This window comes from Enhydra lutris, unplaced genomic scaffold (genome assembly GCF_002288905.1).
Source record: "Enhydra lutris kenyoni isolate GAN:26980312 unplaced genomic scaffold, ASM228890v2 scaffoldscaffold11, whole genome shotgun sequence".
Classification (NCBI taxonomy): domain Eukaryota; kingdom Metazoa; phylum Chordata; class Mammalia; order Carnivora; family Mustelidae; genus Enhydra; species Enhydra lutris.
This window is the reverse complement of record NW_019154095.1, coordinates 32,104,987-32,116,337: the sequence shown is the minus strand read 5'-3', so window position 1 is coordinate 32,116,337 and position 11,351 is coordinate 32,104,987. Positions and strand designations below refer to the sequence as shown.

The following is an 11,351-nucleotide window of genomic DNA, read 5'->3' as shown; positions in this document are numbered from 1 at the left end:
ACAGGTGAATAGGGAGGGTAGGGGAAGTGTGGTACTGGAGGTGGAACAGAAGAAGTGGCAACATTCAGAGTAACTGATAGGGGGAGATTTTGGAAGAGTATTAAAGCAAGTACAATCACAGGACTAATGAGAACATGCGTCAGATGGGGAACATCCACGCAGAATAGACAGAAAGGCGGAAGCTAAGGCAACAGGGAGGTACAAAACGCTATAGAGAACAAAGGGTTTAGAAAACCAAAGTCTGCATGCAATGGTCTTCTGGCAAAATTCCCCAGGATGGTCTCTCCTTCTCCTCCTGGCCTTTGTGCTTTTGCCAGGGCTGCCTCCCATTTCCACCTCCTGCCTCTGCTCTGCAAGGGGACTGGGACAGCTTCCGACATCAATATGAGAGATTGTTGCAAGCCTAGTATATTAAATTAGATTTTCACACCAACATTACTTCTCATAATGAAACAATATTAAGAGTGAAAATTTGGAACACATGAAGAAACTAATATTAGCATCATACAGGAAGCATCAGATTTTATAGGGGACGGTTCTAAAATTGGTGTCTTAATCTGAACACACGGTACTTTTAAGAAGAACTGGTAAATATCACTAACAGCCAAAAGTAATTTGTAAAATGTCTGGGTGTCAACCATTAATGGAAAGTAAATGAAGGAGAATGTCAGAGAGGAGGGTCCAAGCCAAAGTGCTAACTCAAGACCCCTATGTTCATATATAGAGAACCAAATCGTTTTTGTTTTTCTTTTTAAGATTGTACCCATTTATTTCACAGAGACACAGCAAGAGAGGGAATACAAGCAGAGGGAGTGGGAGAGGGAGAAGGAGGCCTCCCACCGAGCAGGGAGACTGATGTGGCGCTCAACCCCAGGACCCCAGCCAAAGGCAGAAGCATAATGACTGAGGTCCCCCCCCCCCACCACCTTTTTAAAAGATTTACTTCATTTTGAGAGAGAGAAAGAGAGAGAAAGAGCACACACCATCATGGGCAGAGTGGGAGGGGGAGGGGCACAGTACAGGGGGAAAGAAAATGAGAATCTTAAGCACACTCCATGCTGAGCAAGAAGCTTGGCACTGGGCTCAGTCTCCCAACCCTGAGATCACAACCTGAGCCAAAACCAAGAGTCGAGGTTCAACCGGCTACACCACCCAGGCGCACCACCAAACAGTTATTTTTTTTTTAATATTTTTTTTAATATTTTTTTAAGATTTTATTTATTTATCAGAGAGAGAGAGACAGAGAGGGCATATATGCAGAGGGAGAGGGAGAAGCAGACTCCCTGCCAAGCAGGGAGCCTGATATGGGGCTCGATCCCAGGACACTGGGATCATGACCTGGGCCGAAGGCAGATGCTTAACAACTGAGCCACCCAGGCGCACCACCAAACAGTTATTTTTAACTGAGCTAAAATTATCTTAGAGAAACAAAAGTCATGGACAGAATGATTCTGAACAAGAACCAAACCTGTGGTTTGTTCACTAAAATTTTCTAATCAGAGCACAACTAGGGGAAGGGGCTCTGATTTTGGTGTAATCCCTACTGGGTGTAGAATCAAAGGGACAGCTGAAATGGCTGTACTGAATTCAATTCAACATATAATTAAATGTGTATCTCCTATATGCCAGTCATTTTGCCAGACATTACAGAACACAGAAGAACAAAATGCCATCTGTTGGTCTGATACCTGGGGAGCTTCCCAAGTGACAGCGGAAACCGGGCACCCCCTGCACTGAGGGCGGGAAGTGACCCAAGAAAGACGCAGGCTCCGCCAGATCAGTATGCAGCAGATATAATAAGAGAGGAAACTTACCCACCAGTCTTGTCCTGGGCGTCTGCAGGACGAGTGCATCTCCACACCCGGCAGCCAGAATCGAAAGTTTACCCAGAGGCCTTTGTGGGGTTTGGTCAGGTATGCTACCAGATGATCCCAATATCATATTACCCTCTCAACACTGCATCCCTGAAAACACCTTCAGGTGTGGGGAGAGGAGGCAGAAGGTCCATTCCAAAGGCAGGGGATGGGGAGAAGCCTCCAATTACCCAGCTCCAGCTCAAGGGCAACTGGAGGTCATGTCCTCTTGGTGACCTCCACCAACACCACCCCTCCTTTGAGAGCTAGTCCTCTAGAGGAGAGAGCATGGTAAGGAATCAACAGGGACATAATGGGAGGACGGGCACACTACAAGACCAGTCATAGTGCTGTTGGAAATAATGTGGTCTAGGGAAGAGAGGTGGGAAGAGAGGTCCAGAGGTGAAAGTGACCCTGGAGGCCTCAGAGGATGAAGGAGTTTCTCCAGGTGAGCCCAGGGGAGTAGGAAGGGAAGAAAAGTCCCAGGTGTGGGGACTAAGGCTTGGGGAAAGCACTGAGTGTGCATGCATTCTCAATGGCAGACATCTGGTGTGCTGATGATGCAGCAGACTGTGTGGGGTTATAAAGGTGGCCTGTGACTTAGGTGCTAGTGGCTCATAATCCTGAGTGTGGCCCTGGGGCAGGGTGGGGGGCAGGCAAGGCATGCAGACTAGGAGGATTTGGGTCTGCGTCCTATCTCTCTAATTTATTATTATTTTTAAAATTTTATTTATTTATTTGACAGCACAAACGGGGGAGAGGGAAAGGGAGAAGCAAGTGCAAGGAGCCTGATGCGGGTTGTGGGGCTCGATTCTGGGACCCTAGAATCATGACCTGAGCTCAAGGCAGATGCTTAACCGACTGAGCCACCCAGATGCTCCTTTCTCTCCAACTTAATAACAGTGTAATCTCTGTCAAATTACCACCCCATTCATGCCTCAGTTTACTCACCTGTAGATTGGGAATGATAAAAACAATTCCAACCTCATGGTAAGGTCTTGGTGATCAAATGAAATAATACATATACAGAACTTAGAACAGTGCCTGTTACAGAAAAGTGCACTAATGTTAATAATGTATATAAATAATGTTAAGATATACAAATGGTATGCTCACAATATGTATAAATCTTAATAGTGAAGAACTTGAAAGGCAATGTCAAATGAAGATTAATTGCATGAATTCTGGAGTCAGAAAGACAGACTGGGGTAGCATTTAGCACTCATCGCTCATAGAACTTTGAGGGAATTACTTAACTTCCTTGTACCCATAAATCAAAGACAACAACTGGGAGGTATCCCAGCCAAGATGCAGAACTCTTAGCATAACTCTTAGCATAGCTTGAGCCACATAGCAAATACACGATGAGGTTATCCACTCCTTTTTAACCATTAAAGAGGCATTGAAAGTTCTGAGAATTTATGTGGGTTGGGGGGAAATTAGGTATTATTTACTCCTATAGAAAAACATCTCCAAAAAGAGAAAATGAGAGTAAAATGTAAATAGTTTATTTTGGCTTTGGGAAGCAAATAGCTAATGCTTTGGTAGTGGTGGTATTAGGGTGTGTGTTTGTGTGTGTGTGTGTCTACTGCCTTTGAAAACATAGCTTTTAACTATTTTTAAATGAGATTGGCATCTGTGGCGTTTGCTTGGCTGATACTCTGGCTTCCAGCCTTTCCATTCTCTTACATGCACAATTGCTACAATCAAGCAGGGCCAAAAATCTCTCTCCGTGCAGTCACTAGCAAGACTCCCGACTCTGAGCATTAAAAATGTATTTCGCCTATGAGGCTGTTTGGCTTTGCAGATAATAACAAATGGCAAAGTGTGGTGTGCTAGGGCAGGAAAGGCAAGGGTATGAGAAAGCTAGCCCAGATGGCTATCTAGAATAAAACTAACAGACATTCTAAGCCATTGACTTTACTCATTGGCTAAAACCACTTTTCAGATAACATATGTTAATTCCCACAAAACATTCTTGGTTATGATTATTCTGTTGATGAGAAGAGGACATTTCAGATATGTTAACTGTCTTGCCCCAAGTTTCATAATGAGGGCATTGTGGCACCTGCGTGGTCTGTATGTTCTCCTGTGCACGTTCTAAACCATCTTACTGTACGTAAAGTTGGTATCTGAGGTTTTATGTTATTGCTGCTGATGGGCAGAGGTCTAATAGGTCATGGGGAAGATTAAACAGCAAGTTCTCTAAACAGAAGTGAACTAAAATGTATCACTTCTGATACATTGGTCACGATATCGAATGGTTAACTCTGATTCTGCTTTAGGGATGTCCTTATAGAGACATCTTTCAGTTGATGTGTATCAACTGTGTATCGCTTTTGAAATACTCATTAATCTATTGATCACTTCTCAAAAATTAAAGAAACAGAGGGAAGCCATAGGCTCCTATAAATGACATTTCTGTTCCATCTCAGAGCATTGATCCTTACATTGGTCTTCACTTTTTCAATCCCATTGGCAAGACTCACTTCAGTGCCTGATATACCAAATTCTCTCTTTAAAACCTAAGCTAGGGGTGCCTGGGTGGCGCAGTTGGTTAAGCATCTGACTCTTGATTTGAGCTCAGGTCATGATCTCAGGGTCCTGGGATCCAGCCCCATGTTGGGCTCTGCCCTCAGTGGGGAGTTTGCTTGGGATTCTCTCTCTCCCTCTGTTCCTTTTCATGCTTAGGCACACACCTTCTTTTTCTTTCAAATAAAAACAAATAAATAAATGAGCTTTAAAACAACACAAAACACCGAAGCTAGAAGACACTGAATAATCCAGAGCGTGTCCGAGGTATATGGTTGTGTGGAGAGATGACTGGATGATGCAGGGACACTTGAAAGAGCAATGTGGAAGTATATAGCTAATCCACTTCACCAGCTCTCATTTTAGACTCTTCCTCTTCCTTCCGTTTCCAGGACCCAAAGCTCAAAAAACTGAGGATGAGAGAAGCCAGCAGTTAAGTGGGGTGGGAGGAAGCAAGGAGGATGGAAAAAGCAGAGGCAAGTCATTCTGCTCTGCTTATCCTCTCAATCTTAAATTCTGACTCAAGTCTATAAACATCCTTGTGTTATCATATATTAGTCCACCCGTGCCCAAGCCCATCATTTGATACCAAATGAGTCAGTTTGTATGGTAGGAAAAGCAGGATCTCCTTTTCCTCTCAGAACCCAGATATTCTTTGGAAACACAGATATCCTCTACTCCTCTTTCCCACCCACCTCCTATTTCTGATCAATTCTTATTTAATTTTTGACTTACTTCTTCACTTCTTAGACCCCTTTGGTCTTCTCTAAGCCACACTTTGGGTACAAATAATGCTAACTTTTTTTTTTTTTAAGATTTTATTTATTTGAGAGAAAGAGAGAGAGAGAGAGAGAAAGCATGAGAAGGTCAAGGGTCAGAGTGAGAAGCAGACTCCCTGCCGAGTAGGGAGCCTGATTCGGGACTCGATTCTGGGACTCCAGGCTCATGACCTGAGCCGAAGGCAGTCACTTAATCAATTGAGCCACCAGGCGCCAAATACTGCTAACTTTTTAAAAATGCCATTCACATAGGCAGCTGTGTGTGGCAGTCTTTTTGATGAAGATCAGGAGTAAGGAATGGGACTATAAGGTCATGGTGGAGTCAACACTTGAAACACTGGCATGCTGCTTCTACTAAAATGCCCAGCATCCTCACCACCATCTCCTGGATGCCCTTATCACTTCAGACATTGCTTCCTATTGTAGGACAAACCCCACCCCACCCTCTCTCGTCCCACGCCTGGATTTTCCTGTCTTCATTTCATCCCTGGGACCTCCCATCCTGCCTTTTAGGCCACACCCAGAAATGCCACTGTTGCCTGTGTTTTATTATGCATAGCAATTTAGCTTTTTTCTTTGTCCTTCTCTTCTTAACCTAGTTCCTGAAATAAAAAATCATAAGGACTCATCAGATATATTTGGTAACAAAACCTCGCTCTCTCGTCAAACTGATTTTCCTACCTCATAAGAGCAAGTCTTTTGGTGGAATCTTAATTGGGGCAAAAGTCAGTGAAAGTCCATCCAAAGCGTGTTTTTGGGGGAGGGGAGGATAGGTAAAAGGTTCGATCTAGATCAGTTACCAATGAGCTTCTTTGAGCAAAGCCTTAGAAAATGTTGCCAGTTATAAGACGTGTTTTTTTTGTTTTGTTTTTTAAAGACATGTTTTTTAAAAACAATGCAAACCAGAAAGCATTAAGATCAGGAAAACCTATTTAAAAGTGCTTCAGGCTTGTTTTAAGAACCAAAATTTCAAAAGAGCTTTCGAACTTTGTGTATTTTGAAAGTCTGTGTCGAAGCTTCTTGTTCAGTGGAATAGTTTCTTTGAGGTTAGGTGGGACATTAACAATTTTGTGGTTACATTAATTTCATATGTAGTCATGGTGTAATTAGTTATATGGTTACATAAATATATAAGAAATACATGAGCAAGAAGAATGGCAAAACAGGTGAGTAATTAGCTCTGAAAGAGGTACGCCCCCTAAGACCATGCTCAGAACTCCTGTTCTGACCCCCAGGGGGTCCCAACAAATTATTTGAAAAAGTTCAGCAAATAGGGAATATAGATGTATCCAAGGATGCTAGTCCTTACAGTCCACTAAGTAGATGGGAAGGAATGTTTTTATAGGTCCTAAAAATATCCCCAAATTCACCCTGCCCATCTGCTCACCACACACAGTTACAGAGTCCTGTTTTGTGGTGCACCTGCCATTCTGGAAGATTCTGAGCAGTTTCGTAGTGAGAAGAGCAGTTTCTCTGCAGCACACTCTCCAGACTCAGGAAATCTTGCTATTCTGAGCATGAATGCCCCTGTAACCTAATATTTCTATTGAATTTATAGACCGATATTATGAATACATGTTGGGTAGACGGGCACATGCCTGGGTGAAGGGTTCCTGCAGCTATTGATCTCAGTACAATAAAGAGTAAGTGGTGCCACTGGAAATTTGATTTTTATGTGAAGGAAATGTGCTGAATCATCGATTATAGTTATACCCCATGTGTTTCAGGGACATTTATAAAGCTGTGGAGCTAAATCAAATCAGACTCGGAGTATATAGAGAAAATATTTGCAGAAAGCATTGGGGGGTCGTCAAAAATATGACTTGAAAGAACGACGTTTAGGGCCTTCCTGGAATAATGCTGTGCAGAACACAGAGGCGTTTAAAGCATGGCTTTGAGCATGGCTTCATTAACTGAATTCCTCGAAATCAAATGCAAAATAAATAATTTTATTAATGTAATCTATAAGAAGGGTACAAAATAGCTTACATGCTATGAGGTCTATGAATAGCTTTAAAATTTCCCAAACACCAGGCAAATAGAGTATGTCTCTTACATGCACACCTTCTCCCTTAAGAGTTGAGAGAGTAAAATAATTTGATGGTTTGGGAATGAGCAGATTTTAAAAAATTCTTGATATAACATTATATTAAGCAAGAAACTAGCAGACGAACACTGAGGTATGAAATCTATAATAGATGCACGGAATTCTTAAGTGATTGATGACAAATGCTATGGTGTAGAGCTGGCAGTGGAGAAGCAGTTACTATGGGAATATAGATATTGATGATATAAACTTAATCGAGCCCTCAAATGTTAATTGGAAAAGCCTCATGAAGAAATCTGACTTTGTTGTGAATACTTGTTACTTAGGTTTCTGATCTGTTGACTAAAATGTGTGACACTAGCATGCAGGCTGCTTGGAGTGGTGTCACACATTGCAAAACCTAGCCACCCTGCGTGATTTGCAAACACACTGGTGGGCGATGCGTTTCCTTTCTGGATTATCTCACGTTATCAAGTCATGTGAGAAATCCCTGAGGAGTGGCCATTAACAGAGTGTAAGGTATTGGACTTGGAACCTAGAAATCCATAGTTCAGACCTCACTTTTCTATAACCAGACGGATGACCTTGGGCGAGCCATTTAATTTCCCTGGGTGCTTGAACTAAATAGTATTAATAATTCCTGTTTATTATATGCCAATACTCTGCTAAGCATACTTTCTTATCTCATTAATAACCCTTTTAAGTAAATATACTCTCCATTGACACAGAAAAAAAAACAAAAACTAAGGTCTAGGGATATAAGAAAATTGCCCAAGGTTGCAGAGCTAATAAAGAGGAGAAATGGGCTTTTAATTGAGGCCTGTTTGTTCTAAGTTTTAAGATCCCTGGTAGATCTTAATGCTTCCTGATTTGCATTGTTTTAAAAAAACATGTCATGTAACAGTCTGAAGCACATTCACTGTGCCATGTGGCCTTCCTGAAGGAGCAAGCCCCCTCCAAGATAGCTTGGTCACATCATGGTGAGAAGCACAGACAGACCCAGAAAGCTCGAGTTTCGATCCCACTTGCTAGCTTTGTGGATTTCAGTAAACTACTTCCCTTCTGCATGTCTCCATGTTTTCATCTGTAGAATGGGGATTAATAAGAGTATCTACATCTTAAAGTTGCTACAAAATATTAAGTAACACATTTAGCAGGTTGATGCCCAAGTGCAGTATCAGCATTAACTCTTATTTTCTCTGGCCCCAAATTTATAGATAGACACCAACATATGTGAAAAATACAATTGAATTGGTGAATAAATATTTATTAATATTTTAACCTCGTTTATAAACCTATGCCAGGTATTTTAGGAAATGTAATGTTAAATATTGACACCGTCCTTGTTCTAAACAATAATCATTCCACAGAGTGAAATCCATAGCCTCCCAGAACTTCCCTTTACATTGTTAATGGCCATAAGGAATGCAAACTCCATGGGAGAAAGTCAAGTTTACCCCGGAGACACTGATCACTATCAGATTGCCTTTTATCCTGTGTGAGTATGATGTTAGGTAAAGCATACATTTTTTCCCCCAACTTTTTGAGAAAAATATTAAATGGTGTATTACTGGTGACTCAGTTTTCTGATTATTGCCTTTTAAATGTGTTCTTTCATTATATATTTAAAGATATTGTGAGTTTTGTGAGTTTGTTTATTCGTTATGACTTCTTTTTTTCTTTCCCTGTGGCCTGGAGAGGATGCATTAATACTTCATGAGAACTTATTTATATTTATAAAGTTTCCAAAAAATAAAGCTTCAAAGCCAAAGATTCTCAATTTGGGGACTTATGTATTACAACAACTGATGCCTAAAAGGCTGGAAGGTTAATTTTACTCCTTAAGTGGAAAGCACTTCTTACCTAAAATCAAAAAATTAGTCATTGAACAGGTGACATTTTTCATGCCATTATTGCTGAGGTCTGATTAGAAGTTACATTTTTGAATATTTGGAACAGCTTACATAATATGTACCTCAGAGTCCCAAAATATTCTCTAAAAACAGTGCACCCGAGATCTGTGATTTACCTGCAAAATATAATAAAGAGAAACATTTCTGAATTTGCCTAAGGTCACAGAATGAAATAGAGATAGAATCTGGAAATCCCACCTTGATCAAAGTCCAGTGAATCTCTAAAACCCTCTCGGGTATCACACATTGTATATACTTTTAGGGTAGAAAAAGAAATTCAATAGTTCAACAAATATTTACTGAATGCCAGTGTATGCCAGGCAATTTCTTCTCAGTTGTCATAATGCAATTTCAGAGCCCTGCAGGTTATCACCACTTTTATTTTATTTTTATTATTTTTTAAAGATTTATTTATTTGAGAGAGAGAGAGAGAGAGAGAATGGGGGGCGGGGCAGAGGGAGAGGAAGACAAGCAGACTCCCCACTGAGCAGAGAGCCTGGAGCAGGGCTTGATCCCAGGACCCTAAGATCATGACCGGAGCTGAAATTAAGAGCCATACGCTTAATCAAGTGAACCACCCAGGTGCCATTTTCACCACTTTTACTTTGAGGAAAAGAAACTCTGTTGGGGTTGGAATTCAGCAAATCGTCCTTCCCTTCCCCCTCCCGGTGGATGAAGTAGACTTTTCTACTACACTGATGTTGAGCTTGGCCATGTACTTGACTTGGCCAAAAAGTGTTTAAGGTAGGATTCTAGCAAAGACATGCAATATCATGCATTAGAGACAGCTCCCTTGTGCTTCTGCCATTGGTACGAAGCAATGCGATTTTGGCAATCTACTTGTTTCCAAAAGTGGGGGATATGTTGATCAGGGCTACCCTAGTTGACTATCCCTTGAAACCTCAGCAATGAGTCAACTCAGCCAACCTGCAGAACCTAAAGCTTGAGGCAGAGCCACTGTAGTGTATCCAAAGAAATGTGAGCATAATGATACATGTTTATTGTTTGTTGTAGGCCATTGAATTTTGCAGGTTGTTTTTTTGGGGGGGGAGAGTGGGGCGGGGGGCTTATTTATTTATTTTAGCTTAAATGCATTTTAATTTTAGACAGCCTACATGACATGTTTTTTCTTAGAAACAATGCCTCTGCTCCAAATAAATCAGGGTCAAAATAAACGAAGAGCTCAAGATGACATCAGTCCCATTTGTCTAAGTCCTGGTGCTGTGCAGATGAAGAGCAGAGCCAGTTATGGCAACAGGTGATACATCTAGAGTCATAGCCAAGTTCATTAACATTTCTCCATTTCTAAACCATCCTTAACAAGAATCCTATATGGGGTCATACCACCCTCACAGTAGTCCAGCAGAGCAGCCAGGCCATCTGGATTCATGTTTTTACCAATAAAGAATTTGTAGTTTTTGAAATTAGCAAAGATGTGCTTGATGTGTTCTGCAGCTCCTGTCATAAAAGGGTTTACTCTTTCTGGGCTCTGTTCCTCAAGTTTGCCTTTGATTGATTTAATATAATCTTTAATGTACTTCTTACAGGCTTCCTTTGTGAAGCTGGTTTCCTGCAAGTGATGGTTCATGACAATAACACACCAGGGATGACTGTGATTTCTGTATCTTTGCCTTCCAGCTATCAGTGGAGGCATTTCCACCAATGAGCAAGTCATCAGTGTTACCCTCTGTCCTGCTGACCACCTTCACCTCCACCTCCTGGCACAGCCCACCTGCGATCTCCCAGATCTTGTAGATGTCAGAGGACATCTCATTATGGCTGATGAGGTCCCAGTAGATGATCATGATGGCGGATGGAGAGAGACGATGGTGGCACTACCTTAGCAGGACCCGGGAGCTCTGAGCGAGTGTGGTGCAGCCTGAGCACTTGGGGGTGGTGGTGTGGTGGGGTGGTAGTGAGTAGGTAGAAAAGCGGGGATGGTTTTTTATGCAGCAATAGCTGGCTGATACAATTTCTTTAGCCAAAGTCAAAGTTAATATTCAGGGGAAGAAGAGTCTTGCTTTCATATTGACCACCATCTTGTTAGGAAAAGAAGATAAACTCAGAGCCATAAATAATAATTGATAACTCAGATTGTATAATTGAGACCATATGATTTCATAAATTTCCATGAAGGAAAGATTAGTGAGAGTTGGAAGGTAGCATAGCATTTACAATTGTAACACAGCCTAGTATCTCTCCTGAGGGCACTAGAATTGTTACTTTA

The 11,351-nt window shown here is 41.5% G+C and overlaps 1 pseudogene across 1 annotated transcript; it reads right to left on the bottom strand.

Moving 5' to 3' along the window:
• Positions 1-10,206: 10,206 nt before the first annotated feature.
• On the bottom strand, positions 10,207-10,929 carry LOC111144650 (annotated as a pseudogene). The gene has a single exon (XR_002640418.1). The product of XR_002640418.1 is annotated as a translationally-controlled tumor protein pseudogene (transcript).
• Between the last annotated feature and the right edge of the window lie 422 nt (positions 10,930-11,351).